Consider the following 21579-nt stretch of genomic DNA (forward strand, 5'->3'; position numbering starts at 1 on the left):
ATGTGTAGTCTTAATAGAATTATTATGAAACAGTTGAAGGCTGAGGATACAGTTGATGGGAGTCATAGTTGACTGACAGTTACAACAGTTGAACAGTTTAAAAGTTGGATAGTTTAAAGGGACTTTTAATTTGAAACAGTTGTGGGCACAGGAAGCAGTTGAACAGGATCTGCAGTCTTAATACAGCCATATTGTATGCTTAAAGCCTGAGACAGTGGCTCCAGGTGGCCTGAACACCTGGCATAGGATTCTAATTGCTATTGTGATGTCATAATCTAATGTTAAGTCAATGGGGAAATTTTAGTAGTTTTTAATTAATAGTTTAAAAAGTATAAAAGTTACAAAGTTGAAAAATACATAGCTGAAGTCACATAAGTAAGACCTCATAACGCAGTTTGAATGAAGTTTCTACGTTAAACGGTTGAAGCCGCATTAAACGCACAAAAAGCGTTAGAAGAAGAAGAATAAGAAGAAGAAATCGGATAACAGTAGAGTGCATTTTCATGCACTCTAATAAGAAATTTTGGAAGAACAGTATAGTGCATTTTCATGCACTATAATAAGAAGAAGCCTAGGAAGAACAGTACAGTGCATTTTCATGCACTGTAATGAGCCCTAATTTGAAACCGTAATACCCAAGCGGTGATACTGATATTTGTCCAATTTTTGCACAATCAAGCATAAATGTTTGCTAATTAGTAGCACCTTTTAACATAGAGGAAAATTATGATAGTTGACTTTACATTTAAAAGGAGTCCTTATGAAGTTTCAGAAAACTTCCTCGTTTGCACAATGACACTTGAGCCGTCTTTTGTGCATGTAAACTGTTTAATATTAGCCTGACGAGTCAGACCCACATTAAAATGTAGGGTCTGGGCAATCACTGTTGGCAGTGCTCAGTCCGAGGGGTGGGATAATCGGTTGTCTTTCAAATTTCCTCTGCACGCAATAGGACAGTGCTATGAGTCCCAGGCGTTTTCCCACCGGAGCTAGTTGGCTAGTTCAAACTTTTGCCTACTTAAAAAAAGCTTAACTCGTGTGCTAGGGTGCATCTAGATTTCTAGGCTAATAAAGCAATTGGGCCTACACACTATGTAAATGGAACAAGGAGATCGGCTACTGAGTGAATGACTGCAATCGCGTTACATACTGTATGTCTCATTTCGGTCTCACATTGAATGTAATCCAACTGTTGTTGTGGTTTCCTGCAGGTTTAAAAGTGATCAAACGATCACATAAGCCATTACCATTTTTTTTCTAGTGCATAGATTAGATGATTATATTCATGGAATACCATATAGCAATGGAAAAAGTATCATATCCTGCGAATGCAAAAGTGTGAGTAATTTTATCTTTATGTTACATGTTTGGGAGTGAATTATGCCTTGCGATCTTTGCCTCAGCTACCCTCACTCGTCGTGTTGCAAGACCTATGTGCAAGACCATGAAATCAACAGAGTGACCGTTCCCATAAGCAATTGGCATGTGATTGCACAGTGACAGTCTGACAATAGGTTAGTGGAGTTTACAAAAACAAAACAGGAATGACAGCCAAATTCAGACTCAAGCCCCTAGCGGGCTCTAAGTGAAGGGGACTTCAGTAGAGTTTGTGTTTGATGTATTATGCTATCTTGGAGCGGCTACATTGACAAGAAGGTAGGCTAATTTAGGGTATGTAGGCTAACCCAAAGATCATTCAGTTGTACTGACTTGCATCAAAGAGCCGGTTATGTGAATGCTAAGGCCCAATGGGCTAATGTCACTGTTGCACAAACTCATATGAATTTCTGCTGCTGTCTTACTGCAAGTGGGTGTTTCAGAAAGGACACCATGTTGAGGCATTAAAAGGGAATATTTTTTCTGGGGCATTCTCTCTGCGGACTCCACAAACATGAGGGGTGCTTTGAAAAATAAATATTTGGTGTCTGACCTTGATTTACAAAATAGAGGGGGAAAATCAGTTTTACTCCACACACTTCCCCATTAGGTTCACCTCCACAACCTCCATGTATAATGTACGATGTGTGGTATTGTAATATATAAATAATATACACCATTACAAGAGACTTGCATTTTTCCCCCCGTGTACAACAGGTTGGAGTGATGCTGTTATACAACACACTCTAGAAACAGAAAAAGAAAACTCCTAAGAGGCATATTCATTTATGTTGCGTCCACCTCAAAAATCTTCAATGTCAGTGCATGGAGGCAACACCCAGCTGTAATGGTCCCCCTGATAATGATTGCTTTGAATGATGGCATAATGAGGGCTTTATATACATGTATGGGTCACTGAGGGCTGCTTTACTAGGGAGGAATAAAACTACTAGGTGAGAGGTCAGGCTAACGAGTAGAAGCCGGAGATACAGAAGCATACAGAAGTCAGCTGGTAGGCTACTATCCAGCATATGTGTGGCAAGTGGTAGATATTTTACACAATAGCTGACTACACCACGATGGGACTTTCACCCAAAGATATAATTCAGAGATTAATATCCTTAACCCAGTAAGGCACTCAGGTTTGTAGAACTGACAGAGACATGGTTCCATAAAAACAATTATTTTTACACTGTAAATTCACATACACATAAAACAGGAAGAGGGCTGAGGCTTACCGGTGGGAGGGCAGTGGATAATAATGAGTATCCGAAGGAGGCACCCAATCACACGTGCTTGGTCTCACACACACACACGCGGCAATGATACACTCAGTGAGAGACAAATGTCACAGCACACAAAGATGGGAACCCATCACCACCAGGAACCTCCCACTTTCGGCTCTCAGCACCTAAACAGAGGGGACGGACAAGGATTACAGACAGCTCACATAAAGTGTAACAAAGTAAATCAAACAACAACCAATAAAACAAACAGTCACACTAAGGATCCGCAGCTTCACAGTCTCCCCTTAGTGAGGACAAAACAAATTAACAAAGATTAGTGCAAACAGAAAGACAAATCACAAAACAAAAGGTCAACACTTTGGCGATCAACAGCACTAGGGGAAACGGCCTCCAGTCAAGTGTATAAGAAACAAAAGAAAGACAGACAAACGTAGGCTACAAACACCACCGACAATAACAGGATGCAATGCAGAACAGCGAAAAACAATCAATAAAATGGGGTCCGTTCGTCAAGCACCCATTCCTTCCAAACGAGCGCTATAGCACCCGAATGAGTTCCAGTGGCTTTCTAGTCCAAGGCCTCTATCGTAGTCCCACTAGCGTAGGCTACGACAAAGCTAGCTGCAGGCCACGTTAACCCGCGGGACCAGTGGTGCTGATTAGACGGGCACATGAAGAAGTCGTAGGCTAAAAATTACGTAGGCAAAGCAGCAGAGTTCTTATCAATGTAGCCAATTGACAGCCGCTCCCCTGCTACATAGTGATCCCTGGAACACACAAAATACTCACTTAAAAACGGAACTACTTGAGTACTTCACTTCGTGACAAATGGATATAACATACCGGGGACTGCACTGGACGCACATCCAGCCAGCGGGAGGCCAATGCCGCACAGGGAGGAGGAGACTCTACGACAAAGCACTAAGTGTGAGTAACAATATAAAAAGACTTTACCAGTAAAATAGCACAGGAAGCGTGATCATACCTGCGGCGATGGCAATTGTCAGGACGGTAAAAAGGGGCGGGCCTTTGACGTCTGGCATAACACAATGAGGGTCCTTGAATTTAAATAGAGGCACTGTTGTACTGATTGGCCCATATCTGGCTACCGAGAGCCACTCACGATGCTGCCACCTGTGCTTGAATGAAAAGTGGGGACTGCACCACTTCATTCTGCTACATATGCATTAAATGTGGTAAAACAATGAGGCGATACATTGTAGTGCTTTATAATTATACTACTTCTACTGTAATTACACACTGCAGAAGCAGCACACAAGTAGCGCTCCCCCTTGAGACATAGGTCAATTCTGTTGTTATACAGTGTATTTGGTTATGTGTGTGCTTCCGAGTTTTACAAAGATGAGCTGAGTAGAATAATGGAATATGGTGTCTGTACAATGAGATCTGATGCCTACAGATCTAACGACTGGGTTTTGGCCATAGAAGACATCCAAGAGTCAATGTGCAGTGCATGGACAGACACAGATTTACAAACAACTGAGATTTAGAACTGATAGATTGTATCCGCAAATTCACATGATATTCTAAAAACAAGTAACTACTGAAGAATGACAAAAAGAGTCTGGATTTAATAATAACAAAAGTGAAATGCCCTGGGTCAGTGGACAAGATGATCAGGCACAGCTAGAGGTGATATTAAATAATTCATGGGCTATGTATGATTTGCTCTAGGCATCCAGCTCTCTGCGGCACTGAGAAAAAGCATCTGTTTTCTTTGCGAGACCAGCTGCATGTGCAACTTGCCTCAATTCATGAGTCTACTTTTATCCCACAGCAGCCAAGGTCATGAGACTTTTAAAACCAGCCCTCTAAATATTGTAACACATGCATGCAAAAATACACTACTGGCTAATAGTGATGTAGAATGCTTTTGCTGTCTCAACGACGCTGTTAATTCTCTCCTCCCTGTAATGTCTGGATGAGGATGTGAGCACGCTTCTGTTTGGGATATAAAGTCGTGACAGAGAAGAGGATCCAGGTTTCAGAGTCTGAGTGTGCAGGGTTTTCCTCTAGGGCATGCCACTTGACATGCACCTATGTCACTCCCAGTTTGCTTGCCCTGCATGAGGGCTTTATTAGCTGTGACATATTTCAGCCGAATTGCCTCAAACTCTTGAACTATTTTCTTGACTTTTGGAGAATTCCTTTCTTGTTATGGGATGCTCAAATAGAGCAGCATGGACAGAGTTCAAGGCATCTTCAGGATACTCTCCTCCACTGCCCTCATCTCACCCAGTCATCATTCTTTGTTTTATTACACAGCACTCTGTTTGGATCAGTGGTGCCCAGGCCACCCCTAAAGTACCCCATAAAACTGGAAACCTCACTCCTGTACCCAGCCTTTACTGTTGTCACATTGCAACTTTGGGCTTCTTCCATAATCATCAGCCTGCTTTGCCAGAGTGCGACACATTAATCATTATTGCCAGAAAAGGAGGAGAGCTGGAGACGCAAGGCGCAGCTGAGGAGCGGGTCCGCGCAGTTGGGGCAGTGAGAGGATCTGAGCGCTTTGCAGAGCTCTGGCCTCGTCCCCGCACTTGTGTTTGGCATTCAGCTGCCAAGCGGCTCGGTGCTCTCCTGCTGCTCAGGCACTTGGATCAAAACGTGCCAATTGAATTTTATTAGTTGCATCTCCCACATTTGCATAGATCATGCAGAAGCTTTCTTTCTCCCTGATTCCTTTTGCTGGCTAGCCCCAATCTCTCTCTCTCTCTCTCTGTCTCCCTCCCTCTTTCTCTCTCCTCACTGCGGCTCCTCCCTCTCTCCACCTTGTGCCGTCCTCGCTTCCTCATTCTCTCTGCCTCACTCTCCTATCCTCTCCTCTCTCCGTCCCTGTTCCCCCCCGACACTGTCTGCTGCCGGAGGTCCCCTTGCTTCTGTTTGGCTGGCTGATCTAAATTTGTGTTTCAGCAAGCCGAAGTCTGGAGGTACTGTAGGCTTTTAAAGTATCTAGGACATGGATTTTGTACACCTTACCACCCGCGCCATCTCCTCCAACTGAATGGACCGTGTTTTCCATGATATAGCAAGAACCATATTTTTGTGCCCGCATGTCACTTTGATGGCATCTTCCATCTTCACTTCAGCAATCTGGATTTAATGACTAGCCGTGTGGATTGAAAGAGACATCTCCATAATCAGAATTCTGCGCACAGCTCGGGTAAGTGCTCCCTTTCTGCATACTTTTTGTGTGATGGTGTTACTTGGGCTCTGGGGTTATTCTAAAGATAGGAAGAGAAACTGAGAGGGCTGTTCCTCAGCATATCAGATTATGAGTCAGACTGATAAGGCTTTTGTAATGCAACCTTTTGTGTTGCTATCTCACTTTGATCTGGAGTTATTTTTAGTTCAGTCCCTTTGAGGAAACTTCATGCATTGTGTACATCCAGGGCAATGTATGGAGGATGGGGAGTTTCAGCCTCCAGCTTCCAGAACACACTGTGGGGCTCACTCAGGAGTCAGGGGATTCAGAACCAAGCATGAAGCAAGAAGACATTTGCGTACATTCTATTTCTGCGGTTCATAAAAGATAACTGTCAATGTCCAATTCATCACTGAGACAGCAAAAAAACCTACGTTCAGCACTTATTCAGTTAACACACACACACACACACACACACACACACACACACACACACACACACAGACACACAAACAGTTTAGACAGATGGAGCTATAGGCAAGTTGGAAATGAGTTGTATACAAATAGGTTGCATAGCACAATCCTAAAAAGGAATTAAAAAGAGTATGCGGCAACAAATGTGCGGAAAAGCAGAATAGCTTTCAGTCGCTGGGAATCACTGGGAATGTATCACTCTGTGCCAATATTTGGAGAGGAATGAAATGCAGATACATAAACAGACACACACACACACACACACACACACACAAACACACCTACACAAACACAGAGTGAGAGAGAGAGGGAATGAAAGAGGAAAAGGAGAGATAGAGAGGAACCGGAAGGAAAAACAAGGCTCAGAGTGCAATTTCTACTGCCTCTACTCAGAACATCAATATTTATCACATTTCCCATGTCAGAGGTGGGACCACAATAACACAGTGTAGGCCAGAAAAGTAATAAAAGATAAATAAAGTTGCGTAACAGTGTGGGGAGGGATTTCTCTCTGTTTCATTTAGAATTCTTCTAGATAGAGTGATTACATATTAAAAGACTGCCTCTGAAAATACAGATCCTCATGCGAAATAAAGGAATGCTGAACAAATCATTTTACAGTGATAAGCATTTTAGACAAATGAGTATTTTAAGATATCTACTGTTAACCATTGATTTTCTTCTTAGTTGAGCAGTGTGCAAAATATTTTCAGCATTTTGGGAGAAGGAGTTTATGTCTATATCATAGTTTCCAATGGACTGTTCATTTTAAATGTTGCAGTCCTTTCCCGATTTGTCTGGCAAGCTCATTGAGTGTTTTTGCTAATATCAAATCTCAATGTTAGATTTAAATGTAGCACACAGCTATTACACAACAGGACATTTGACATTAGGCGTAAGCTTACATCCACTTGGACAGAAGTTTCGAGGTGCTAATAGCAGATCACTTGACCTTGCTAATGAAGAGGTAACACCTCCAACTGAGTGTTTTGAAAGAACCTGTGCACTTATGATGTTAGGAGATCAGAATGTCAAGTGAAGATAACTTCTTCCCTAACTCCCTCGGTGTGTTGTTCCATGGTCAGTTTTTCCGTTTTTTTTTTTTATAGCAAGCCCACAGCGACTGGCATTTTACTTAGCACACCAATCAGCAACCGGAGGGGAGGGGCCCATGTAGACTTTTGTTGCTGACATCCAAAATAAGAATACATTTGGAAATGTGTCACCGCTGCCAGGTTTACAGACAGATCCATGTAAAATCTGTCATACGGAAATTGGGAGAGAGAAGGAGAGGAAGATCTACAGAGTGACACTGCATCTCTTTGATATATGTAGCCAAGCTGAAATCAATAGACTTGGCTACCTGAAGTAGTGCAGGGGTTTCTTAATAGTTCTACGTGACAACATGACACTTCTGTCTCAGATCTGTAACTAATGATAACAGATTAGTCCATTTAATTAAAGTAACTTTGGGGAAATGGGGACAACACTGGTACACACAGTGAATTAACAGTAATCTTACCAATGGTAAGATATCCCATAATTTCCCTTTAGGGATGAATAAAGTGATCTATCTATCTATCTGTAATCATCTTGTCGTACATCTCACCTTGTAGCTCGGAGGCATAAGTCACATGGTAGTATGTAGCTGGCTCTGGAGGTGTAACGTGATCTCTGTGTGAAATGAATTGTCAGTGAGTGTAATGTTTCGCCTCTGTACAATAAATCTTGAATGACGGAAGGCTGACTACTATATCCAGCTAGGATGGCACTGTAAGATACCAAAGCTTGTGTTATCTTTCCCAAAGTACATGTTCAAGTGTTAGACCTTTGAATGGTTGAAGGCTCTCTTTAAATCCTGTGAAGGCCAGTACCCGTCGCCATGCCACAAATCACCAGAGCTGGGCCAGACTTGTGTAAACTATAGACCAGTAGCCAGTGTTTGCTTTTCTGGAATATTTATATATATATATATATATATATATATATATATATATATATATATATATATATGAGCTGGTGTCCAATGACGATAGCTCGCTCCTAGTCTTTGTGATACTCAGAGAGTACTTCCTTTTCAGAAAGGGCTGTGGTTTGGCCACTCAGATTCAAGGCAAACCATTAAGGAAAAACTGTACAGGTTCAATCAAGCAAATTCGTCTTCACTATCCTCAACTGCCATTTAAGCAGTAAGCAGTAAGACTAAATGGCACATAAATGCTGAATTGAAAACTTGCAGCAGACTCATTTAAGATATATTCACATGTACAAGGCTATAATCACTAAGGAGAACATCACTAGACTGAGCCAGTCTAGGGTAGACTCCAGTAAGTTTATTAAACTGAATAGGTACTTTTCCCCCTGAATCATGTGAGCTCTCCACAACTGAGGATGAGAGGATGACATTACCACTGCACAGAAAATGTTTTGGTTTTCATGTTTAAGTGACAGGTTAGGCAGCAAGATTAGATGGATTGCGATTTGACACATTATTATATTTTATCCAGTAACTGTGCATCTACAGTATATGCATTCCATTGAAGTTTCTAAAATAAACATAGTGTCTCCCTTTTGTAAACACTGATTGCTAGGATACATATGAGTCCCTGCCCAGCTGATGAGCCACCAACACAGCTCCACCCTAATGCTGAGTGGTAACAGGACACATCAGCACCACCCAAAAGCTGATATGGTAAAGGGACAGCAGCACCACACAAAAGCTAATCTGGTAAAGGCACAGCACCACCCAAAAGCTAATCTAGTAAAGGGACAGCACCACCCAAAAGCTGATATGTTAAAGGCACAGCACCACCCAAAAGCTGATATGGTAAAAGGACAGCAGCACCACCCAAAAGCTGATATGGTAAAAGGACAGCAGCACCACCCAAACGCTGATCTGGTAAAGGCACAGCACCACCCAAAAGCTGATATGGTAAAGGCACAGCACCACCCAAAAGCTAATCTGGTAAAGGGACAGCACCACCCAAAAGCTGATGTGGCAAAGGGACAGCACCACCCAAAAGCTGATCTGGTAAAGGGACAACAGCAACACCATTCAAAAGCTGATGTGGTGCAAGGACACCTAGAGGTTGGTGTGGATGATGTGGTAAAGAGACACAGCGGCTAGAGCTTGGTGTGGATTGCAGTGCGCTGTGATATTGCAACTTATCGTCTCATGTCTTGTTAGTTTATTTTTCCCCAGATAGTAGTGTGCAATTGAGTAGCCCACACACAAACACCAACACCAGCCACAAACACTAACACAACACAGATCAGTTACTGGAAGCAGTACAGGACAGAACAGGACTGCACATTTGCAAAGATGGCTGATATGCAGCAGATGTTTTTATTCAAAGCAGCTCAGACTAGACATGGCAGATTTGGGAGTCGAACCCGGGACCACACCTGCTTCATTCACTTTGTAAAGATTTTAGGTCTTAGTACTCTATGTGCTGCTTGTTATCAAAATATAGCTTTTTGTAAATAAACAAATCTATTGCTCTTTATTCTAGTCACTACATTCTGGAGTAATAATTGCATTCATGTGTGTGTTTTTCTAGATTAGCAAATGTTCTGCATATATGTATACTATTCTTGGTAACACTTTACGGTAAGGGTACATGAATTACCGTATCATGAATTCATGCATGAATTCATTCATGATTTATGTATTACTATTTATGAATCATCTTACATGAGTTCATATTTTTGTCATTCGTGACCGCATACATGAACAACACATCAACTAAGGCATTAAGTATGGTGGGCACATCATTATGATTTACGATTTATAAACACATGCTATAAAACACTTTAGTTCAGGGACCACAAACATGATGAGCTCATGAGCAATTAACCTTACATTCATGTAATCATGATGATTCATAAATATAAAGGAATAAAATACTGCATAAATCATAAATTAATTAATGCATGAATTCATGATAATTCATGTGCCCTTACTGTAGTGTTCATAGTTACCATGAAGAATACCTCTTGGTGCTTTTGCTTTCATTAGAAGTAACAATGAACACCCCGGCATTGCAGTGGACGACACTTATTTACACAAACTGATTTATTTAGGTCTGGCCCCTGGCATTGGATCCTATTAGGATATTGTCATGTACCCTAATGAAAATGTATGTTTTCAATTTCACCCATAGTTCATCCTCTACCTCAGTTATTCTATCTGTTTTGTGACAGTCTCCACAAGGATGATGTATACTGCTGCTTCGTCATTTGTCGCTTGCCATGTGTAGTTGCAGAACCAATTAGAGTGACCTCGTTGGTTGTGTGGACTGTTGATTGGTCAGTTATTCTGAAGAGAAAAAAAAAACTTGTGACATGTGACATGTTTATAAGGCCATCATTATATTTAGGGACTTTAGTCATTAAAGTTTGTTGGGATATTAATAAGCCTGCAGTGACTGAGTACAAACAGGGACAGCTTTCTGACCCACTCCATGCTTGGGTCAGAATGCACCATATTGCTCCAAATGATACTGATCCAAACTTTCACCCATGGCCTAAACAGTGGGAGCTGACTGCAACAACTGCAATGACTGCAACGGAGGGTTAATCAGATATCAGTAAGAATACAAGGATTATCTAGTTAAAGTGTATTGCTTTTCAGTAACTTTTAAGTAATACTTAACCGTGTGTTAACTGTCAGGGACAATTGGAATCAATAGTAGAACAATTAACAATTGATTAAATTATTTAATTATTATGGTTAAATTGGATTACAATCTTATTTTCTAAACCTTTACACAGCCAGAGCACATTAGCCAAACTCAGCATTGAATATGTCTTTTCCATATTTCCCTTACAGCATTCAATGACATACTATTACCTGGTTGGTCCTGTATGTGGTAAGGATGATTCTGGAGACACAGGTAGTCACTCAAACATACATTGCTCTTAGAAAACAGCCCGAGGAGAGAAATTAATAAAAAAAAAAAAAAAAACATTTATCCACACTCTAACTAATCATTAGTGGATGTGTTTAATCATTATTTTCCTAAAGGCATGCCTACATGTAGGTGTAAATACTAGTTTCTTAATCATTAACACACCCATTTTAACTGATCTTATAAACCATAGACAAATTATTATTGCATCATTAATTAAGTCTTAAAAGCAATTTCTAAAACTGATATTTTTGGTCCTTGATTGTAATTGGCTGAATCGCATTCAATGCCGTTGTAAAATGCAGCATAAACATACACCTTGACCGCATTTCATTCATTTCATTCATTACTGCACTACCATAAATTGATACAAAAGTTAAAGTAGCTGTGCCTCAACGTTGCATGGCAATCCTTCAGATAGAGGAAATATATTTCTTGGCGGAAGAGTGATTTTCCACTAGCGCGTCGTGCCTAACAACGGCCCTTTGCTGTTGTAGAATCAGTGTAACCTACGGCCTCTCGGGGCTTATTGCTTAATTATAAACATATTTTAGGTATAGGCTTATTCACTATGAACAAACCATTTATTTGTGTGTACAAATGCTTTACTGATGTGAATTACAGTAATGTAGAAACAAAACTTTACATATGATGAACAAACAATTTACTAATTGTTTACAAATGCTTAACAAATGATAAATTGTGTGTAGTAATTATAAAGTGTTACCGAAATGTTTCTAAAACAGCATGCCATGGAGGATTTTATGCACCTTACTATTTTACATGAATTTTACAACAACTTATAAATATTTCATATTCAGAGTAAAGAGAGACTGTTTGGCTCAGTGGACAAGGGTTTAATAGACTCAGGCGTTTCTTCATATATGTACAGTATGTATAATATATGCCATTGTTTAAACACAGTAACAACAAAACTAGGTGTGTTTTCACGCTTTAGGTTGTTTTGTAATGTGACAGTGTTTTGTGAACTTGAAACATGAATACATTTTACAAGATCTTTGGGCTGCTGATACCTTCATAAAAGGTTGACTCTCAGATGGCTTTTTTTGGTGACAAATGTAATATGATGATGATGATGAGGAGGAGGTAAAATTCTGATTCTATTGACTGACAAGGGGTTACCATCGAGAACATAGCCTGAAAAAAGCAACACTTACCCCAATAAAGTTCGAATGATTGAATACAAAATGATATTTATCCCTAGATAGATAGATAGATAGATAGATAGATACTTTATTGATCCCCAGGGGAAATTCAAGCCCCCTGGAGGAGTTGCTGCTTACATCTTGTGTCTTCAGCTGTGCTTTATATGCACCTTTCGCTATATACCAGGTTTTTCTTGGTCAGTGGCGTAATGAATTTTAAGAGGGTGTAAGATAGCGATTTTTGGACCATCCGCATCAACAAATTTATCAAGCATGGACTCTTGGTCCGACTTGGTCCCACGTTTTCATCCATCTGTTGGTTGGTCTGTTGGTTTGTTTGTTAGCAGGATATCCCAAAATAATTGGCCTGATTTTCATGAAGCTGGCTAAAAAAATGTGTTGTAAATGGCCTACAAGGACAAACCCATTACGAATGGCATATCAATTTACTCCTCTCATCTTGTTCATGCATCTAGTAGGAAAGAGTGGAAAATATGTCTACAATTATCATGAAATAGAAATCCGTCAGAACATCTTGTTTACTGTTTACTGATTACAATGACTGTGTAATTAGATCATAATAAAACCCAGTTCCACCAAATCACTCATCTCGATGTGCGTACAACTTTGGGCTAACTATGCTACTTCATTTGTGAGTGATTGTAAGATGACCTGCTTATTTTTCTCCTACTGTTTCCCATAAGTTTGACAAATAAACTAGCTGCAACTCCCCTTCACTTCCTACACTCACCGTATTCTACTGCAGAGTAGCACCGGACACAATCATGCCCTAGACTGAAAACTTGCATCCACACTCTTAAAACGAATCAGTTGTCCCTATCTGGACACAGAGATGTGTAAAAAAAAAACAATGAAAGTTGTGTTGTTTTCAACGCAAGTTGTGTTATTTTCAAAATATATTGTGCAACAAATAAAAAAGGAAACAACACAAAGTGTGTTGTCCTATCTGGTCACAGAGATATGTTTAAAAACAACAAGTTGTGTTGTTTTCAACACATTCGTTTTAAGAGTTTAAATGCATCTCATACAGTATAGCCTACACCTCTCTGATTAACTTTACACCGTTGTGTAGCCTATGATACAACATCTAGTCCTGCGAGTCAGACAAGCAGGCCATTTGCATGGGTTTTCCTTGGTCAATTGCGTAGTGCTGTAGAATCTTTGCAGATGACGAACCACACACACAACAGAGGGTGAAAACATTCTTTCATTGGCAGATGATCTGTTACAGATATGAGATGTCTGGCAAAGGTATGCACTCTATAGTATACTGAGTGCCATTCTAGTTTGAAAGTGATGTGAATTCAGAGATTACACTGTTAAGAGAAAATTGTGGTGGATTTCAATGTGAAATAGAAGTAACCAACGCATTTCACCTCAGCATAATCTCTAAAGACTGTGAGGCTTCATGATCCTTCTTTTTGTAGTAACTGGTGCTGAAGGAGGATTGAGAGTAATGCTCTATTGCAGAAGAAATTTTGATACAAAAGTTGGTGTGCATAACAAGGATTAGGCCTATCTGTTTGTCTCTCTCTAAACCATGAGCTGATATTTGTCACCAAATTGGGGTTATATCTTTCCAAAAGAGGTCATTTACTTGCATGCCTTCCAGCTTTCAGTCAATAATTGCTATGATCTCTGTGTGGGACCTCTATTTCTTTCATTTTTAAAGGATTACATTTAAAGAAAGCCTATCAGAACATTCCTATAGTCTTAATCAACGGCCATTTCAGTTGTTTAAAATGGCTTTCTTTTGTTATCTATTTTTAACTACTGTCACTCTGCATCCACGTTGAGTAGGATAAACTACTCACGTCACACATAGATTTGTACATTCAATTTGCTCTCTTTCCTTACATAAAAACACTGTTTCAGCAATATGGCACGAGTGAGAGTGGCGCCTGTGAAGGATATTTAGATTTTGCTGTAGGCACGAGGCCAGAATCCATATTGTTTTTTGAAAGGTACAGTCCATGTTACTGGTTAAAAGCTGTTGTATTGTTGTTGAACGCAACAGCCAATCAGATTACCCTCCTCTGTGCGCCTGAAGCAAGGTGTGGATTGGCTGGAGTACTTTTTTGTATCACAGAATGATATTTAGAGGACCACACAGAGCAAGCACACCACTTTTAAGAATAGAACGTTGTGCGTCAGGGACGATGTGAAGTTTGCTGTTCAGTATCGGAAAAGGAATCCCTGACATGCAGAGGGGTAGTACATGTCACACACTTATTCTACTCATTAAACAGTTACTTACCAAAAGAACAATAATGCAACTTCTCACAATAACATATTTGAATGATTGTACTGCCATTTTGTGGCTTCCAAATAGTTGTTAATGAGAATGGAATACCTGCATGGTTTAGTTTTCCTCTGCCGTGACCATGAGAGATGAGACGCAGAAGAGATCACAGGCATAAAGATTTGACAGTGCACATGGCTGTCAGCATGACTGTGTGACACTGTAGATCTAAGAGTACATGCCGCACATTTCTTATTAACATTTCCTGATTAAACGTGTGCCTGTGTGTTAGTTAAAATTAAAGAAGCCCCATGCAGGTCTGGTTATTCCTTCGCTGTTTCTGGGTTTCGGCTGATTTGGGATCGCATTTTTCACGACATAGCTCCCCCTGCAGCTTCGGTAGCAAGTGACTGCTACGCTAAACCCCCACTAGCTAGCGAACTAGCCATCAATAAACCAAGCTAAACACATACTGTAGGGCTCACAATAAAACGGTCGAGCAAACACATTGTTCAAGAGACTATCAAATCACATTACAAAAAAAAAAGTTCACCCAAGGGTAGGTTACTTACAATTTCAACAGCAAAAAAGCCAAGTCGGAGTCCGTTTTGCAGTCTTCTTAGAAACTACAATCTGACTACATTTTCGAGTATTTCCGCCGAGTTACATCCGGATCTGTTCGGACCGCGACCGACCCAGTGACCAGAAAAGTTGCATATTCGTTTTTCAGCGGAGAAGCACTAGGGGGAGACGAACCACCCAAAACGACCCAAAAAGTGTTGTAGAACCATCACAATGACTCAACCTGCATAATTAAGGTCATTTTTGCTAAAATTGTTGCATAGGGCCTCTTTAAATCCCACATGAACAATGTGATCTTGCTATTTTAATTTGAATTGAACATTACTATGGAATATTAATGTGTTTTTTGACATTCCATCTCTCCACACACAAACACACACACACACACACACACACACACACATGCTCACACGTGTGCAGTGGCAATCGGGACGATCGGGAGTTTTCCCGGTGGGCTGGCCGATGAATCTGCGTGGTGCGGGCCGGCCCATAGAGCTATTATAGCGGCCGTGAGTCGTCCGCGGCCATCGACCTTGCAATTACACTAAGAATTTTCCGCGAAAATCTAATGTATAGGAAGTCCAACCAATAATTATACCACTTGCTCATTGTCTATATGTCATTCATGGTTACCCTGCACACTCATCTCTCCCATACCCTGGAAATCCAGAGTTCTCGCGAGAGCACAATTTGAATTGTGCCCGCAAGATACTCTGGCCACGAGCAATGATCCAAATTTCTTCTATCTCTCGGCGAGAGGGACCAATCAAATCGGTGTAGGCGGGACAAAGGCGAGCTACACTGATGACTGACACTGATGAATTGTTGTGATTGGTGCGTAGCGTTATCCAACTCGTGCAGTGAGAGTTTCAAATGCATGCTTGGTGCCGCCCCTCGAATTGGGCCATTTTCATTACTCGTGGCCAGACCCTTAATCTGAAAGATTCCAGGGTCTGGTTTACCAGGCTATCTCTCCCATGCTGATTTTTGTGTAGGCTAGCCTTAGTTTTTTATCTTAATTCATTTTTGTCTTATTCAGGCGTTACTGAACTTTCATCACAAATAAAAAATGACAATGTAATTTGTTTGTTTGTACTTAAATTAACGTAAGCCTAAGCTAGAATGGAGCAAAGCCTCCTGGGAATGGGGAATGTGTTTCTGGTTTATCCAATGAACCGATTGCAGGTCAAGTCTATTTACAGAAATGTAGGGGGATAAATGAGCGGCTCCTCGTCTAAAGGCATGACCCTACAAACGATCAAGTTCGAGGAAAGCTACAGGAGTTTTGACAGTCGACGGATTTGTGTGGTTGCTTGCTGTTTTACATATGGATGGAAGGCAGAGAGAAAGGTTAGCAGAGCTAAAGCATTTGGCGTTATTGAAACTAGCACAAGCTAGTCTTATGTTGATATGTAGCCTAGGCCTAGCCTAATGACTAATTAGTGGGCTACTCAGGCTGATAAATGGTTTGTGGAACTCGTTGGAACTGTCTATATGTAAGCCAGTGTATAGGCTTACTTTAATCGTTCTCGTACAAACCTATTCAAAGTGCCTGTTTTTTTCCCAATTATTTAAATACCTGTTTTATTAGGTTGACATTGTCTATAGGCTAGGCCTTTTTTACATTTATACAGGCAACTATTGGAGTGCTATGATACAGATATGTTTTTATACTGCACTGTTGCATATCTAGTTCCTTACACATTTATATGCAAATATGTTGGGGGGGAGGAAAGGAAAGGAATGGGAGAAGCTGGCTAGAAAGGAGCAAAATGGTAAAATCTAACCTTACAGAAATTAACCATTACTAAAACAAACAACTGAAATAAGATAGAAAACCCTTACCTGTAGCGTAGACCCAGGTTTGCATACCTCATGCTTGTGTTGAGCTTGATGTGATAATCCACAGGGTAGTGATCCAGATGGTGTTTTGCTCAGGTTACCTCCAAAAGGGTGAGGTTGTAGTCCAAGTTCATGGAAAAGAGCACAGTCTTGACAGCAAGGTGTATAGCAGACAGTACAGATAATGTGCTAGCATGCTAGTCCATGTGGTCAGGCAGGTGGATATTGTAGTCCTCTTACAGTGTTTGTAAAATTTAAAAGCCAATCTTTATTTCAAACAATTTAAAAACAATTAGATTAACTAGTAAAGATAAAAGCATAGATACCGTGTTACCCCTTGGGAAACTCCTGACGTTTCAGACAAACTAGTCCTGCATCAGAGGAGGAAGTGGGAGGGGGGCAGCCGTGGCCTACTGGTTAGCGCTTCGGACTTGTAACCGGAGGGTTGCAAGTAGCCGACCAGTAGGAAGCGGCTGAAGTGCCCTTGAGCAAGGCACCTAACCCTCAGTGCTCCACTTGCAGGCAGCTCACTGCGCCGGGATTAGAGTGTGCTTCACCTCACTGTGTGTTCACTGTGTGCTGAGTGTGTTTCACTAATTCATGGATTGGGATAAATGCAGAGACCAAATTTCCCTCACGGGATCAAAAGTGTATATATATATATATATATATATATATATATATATATATATATATATATATATATATATATATATATATATATATATATGATTGGCTTGTTGTATTGCATTAGCACTATATATTTTGTTTGTGCTATTGATTTGTGTGCATGTTTGGGGGGAGGGGGCGCCGGTGCCGTCAGAATTTTCCCGGTGGATTTTAGTGCCCCACTCCGCCCCTGGTGCAGTCTATAATAAAAGTGCTGCTTATTGCCTTGAAAGTGTTGGGGCAGTCACTTCCTGCCGGGGTTTCCATTAAAGACATTCATTTCTGTAAAGTGCCATTTTGCTCTTGTTCTTTTGTGCTTTTGTTCCCATATGATTCATGTGTTTATGCCAATGGCCTTTCCATTTGTCACAAATTAAATGGCTTACTGAAAAAAAACAGTTAGTGAGACATAATCAGAAAGGATATGTTCAAGAACATACTCAAGTCTGAGCCCCAATGCAAGGTGATGAACGGTGTCTTGGATGGATGCTGGTGTTCCATAGCAGCAGCCTTATTCTAATGTGGCAAAGATGCCTTTTCTTTTCTTTTTAAGTTTATTATTTGGGCTTTTATGCCTTTAATCAGACAGGATAGTATGAAGAAGGGAGACAGGAGGGGGATGGGAGAGAGGTGGGATGGGATCGGGAGATGACCCAGTCCGGACTGGCACCCGGGTCCCCGTGGGTACTTGGATCTGAATGTGGTACAGTACGTTCGTTGTGGTCACTTGCACCACAGGACCACCCAAAGATGCATGCATATTCTATCGACTCCATTTAGGTTCATTCATGTAAGAGTTTTCCATGTTATAGTTACACTTGGCCATGGCCCCATCAGCTAAATAGAATTATGACGGCATCCTTCTCTCCATCAGCTAGAGTAAACCAGGGTAGATATTCCGACAATGTGAGCTACCACAAAAGATCGGTCCTTGTGTAGGTGTGTTCATGGTACAGTATGCCTGCTACATTGGTAATTTTGTTTACCGGCTTGCCAACAGGCAATCTTTTAGGTCCCGGCAGATGGGCCATAACGGGAAAACCTCCGCTGCCCATCCATCTCATTCTGACTAGGTTATGAGCACGTTACTTACATAATCGCATTTGGGACCAGAAAAAGTGGCTTACAGAGACAGACTCATTTACTGCCTTTCAACATCAGACTACAGTGTGTCTCAAACTCCCTCCTGGTGAGTCCAGAGTTATCATTTTTGTCAGAAATCACTGGACATGTTCACAACTTCACACCATAATGGAATTGCTCATTAGAAAGCATACCCTTGAGTTACAAAAAACTCAAGAACCCCTAAATTATGGTTTATAAATGATGATAAACTCTATCCAGTGTGCACAGGGACCCACACGTTTCATTAAACCTTATTAAACCTTTAACATAGGCTACTCAGCAGGTGAGAGACAAATATGAATGTTTGATGACAACAATTATATCCCAGGGATTTAAAAATGTTCAAAATGTTACAGGGGAAAAGAGTAAGGTGGGTGACTACTTTGCTTTGTAGTGCTGTGCAAAATGTTGCATTAATGGCAACTTTAACAGGCTTTCTGGCATAGAGTATATCTGTGCATGGTCAAGGTAGAGGTATAGGTGTGTTTCCTTCATGGATGTATGTCTGTGGCTGGTGTGGATGCTATTTGTTGTTTATCAGGTCAATGCTGTTTAATGGGGGAAATCGATGGATACGTCTATATGGATTATTCTGCCTGTAAAAGTTTCAAAAGGACAGCTCGAAATGGGGTGATCTTTAAAAACACCGTACAGCGGCCATGAATGCCGGGGTTCATTCCTGTTCTTGAAGGTCACCTCACTTATTGTTGTGGTCCAGCAAAGGTTTTACAATGGCTAATGGTGAGCAGCTGAGGCCAACCCAGCAGGAGTGCAGGGCAGGGAAATGGCTTGAGGAGCTGATTACTGCCTGGCTGATTTTGACGGTGATGAAAAGCTAAAGGAATTGAGTGGACTGTGTCATATCAGAGTTATCAGTCATCACAATCAGTGACAATCATAAAATGGTGGCGTTTGACTTCAAGTGTTCAAACAAGTATTACAAAACAATGTTTTGTGAGCTGTAGATGTCCATAGATGCTGGTTTGTTTTGAACTTGAACATTAGTTTGATTTGATTTGAACAAACTTTCTTTGTCCAGTCTAACTTTATTCCTTCCCAGGTACACAAACATGATTAGCGGGTCTACTGGCTGTTAATTAAAAACAAGGGGTTGCAAGAACACCAAACAAGAACAGCCCATCAATAATTTATCTGTGCAGTCCGTTTGGAAAACAATGCAACAGCAAAGTGGCAGTCCCCAAAGGAATACCTTTGTTTGCATGCACAGAGGGCCCATTTTCTGTTACAGAATATTAACATAATTCACATTGCAACACAATTGTCTTGAAAGCAAACCCATGGTCCAACACTCAGCCTAGTCCTTGAAACATAAAATGATTTGCCACAGGGGGATGTTAAAACAAGCCCCTAAAATCCTGGTTACACTAATGTGCATTATGTGTGGGAGTGTCTGTTAGATAATGATCTAGGATTCTATCAAACTTTGCTGAAAATAGATGTGACTGGCCCAGAGCGTTTAGCAGAGACTATCCTCTCTATTAAGCATCAGTCTTTAAAACAACGAGATGTGAATATATCTGTGTCAACTGCATTACTACACTTAATCTATGTCTATTCAGGTGCTTATTGTTGTATTAATATCTCAGTAGCTGTAAGAGACTGCAAGCTATATCTGCAAAAAAGATGCAGATTTGGGCATAAATATAGGTCCCAATACATTTAATTCAATTTCAATTAGTGGTGCCTCCATTTTCTGTGTGATTAATGGTAAGTGGCCATTTTATCAGAATTAGCTGGCACTCTGAATGGCTGAGCAGAGTGATATATGTGTCACTCCTCTTGTACCTATCTAAGCCCCCCAGGCTACACATGACATATTCACAGCTAACTTCCTCCACTGCAGCATGTGCTTTGGCACCCACTCGCAACCCTTAACTTCGTTTTTCACCTTCAGCCTTCCTCTGGCTTACAACAAGGCAGGGCAACAAGACCAATGTGCTTCAGAGTCTTGCTCAAAGACTATGACAAACATACTCCTTTAACATAACCTTTAGAGGAGATTTGAAGCCCTCAGTCTGCTGGAGGAAGTTATTAAAGCACTCATCTTCTTCTTGGCATGAAATAAGCAAGATGATTATCTGCAAAGCTGAGATGTCAGCATATTCAGCCAGTGGAGCTACTTTATGTGACCTTTTATGGTGTTTCAGAATATCTTCTACATGGCTGTCTGAAAGCCCAAAACATATGTGGCCCTCCATGGTGAAACCAGTTGCTAGGTTTTTCATGAAGGACAAAATATGCCTGTAAAGTTTGCTACTGGTGTGAGCATGCCCACGTGCTTAATGCACACTGGTGTCCCTCACACAGCTACCAGCCATACTTCTCCCATCTCAGCGCACCCCTCACACTAGTGCCTCACCCATCTCTGGGGTCTCTCACACAGGGGTCAATCTATCCTGGAGGTCCCTCATACAGGTCACGCATTGGGCACGTTGCCCACATCTAATGGCCGAACGGCAGCCATCGCACTTCTGACACATGTAGTGAAGGGAGAGGGCAGTCACCCCACCTGGCTTCAAAAATGGGGATCTGGGGTGCCAAACCTCATGTGATTCCATTTTACACATTGTGTACTTTAATTAAACTAATACCATTCTATTATACTTTCTAGCACACAGTATACGCTGCATCCATATTACTATTTCCTGCATCATAATTCAATGAACTTTTGCTAATTGCTTTCTCAAAGCTCTTTTCAAGGTCAGTTGTCACGCAAGAAATGTCTGAATACACTCAC

The 21579-nt window shown here is 41.0% G+C and overlaps 1 protein-coding gene across 1 annotated transcript in view; it reads left to right on the forward strand.

Annotated features, from left to right (window-relative positions):
* Positions 1-5463: 5463 nt before the first annotated feature.
* lingo1a (leucine rich repeat and Ig domain containing 1a) overlaps positions 5464-21579 on the forward strand; it is a 71088-nt gene continuing 54972 nt past the window's right edge. Inside the window, exon 1 of the mRNA XM_048257863.1 lies at positions 5464-5808. The gene's annotated coding sequence lies outside the window, so the exon portion shown is untranslated. The remainder of the gene's footprint in view (positions 5809-21579) is intronic.

The sequence above is a fragment of the Alosa alosa genome, chromosome 11 (assembly GCF_017589495.1).
Source record: "Alosa alosa isolate M-15738 ecotype Scorff River chromosome 11, AALO_Geno_1.1, whole genome shotgun sequence".
Lineage (NCBI taxonomy): Eukaryota > Metazoa > Chordata > Actinopteri > Clupeiformes > Clupeidae > Alosa > Alosa alosa.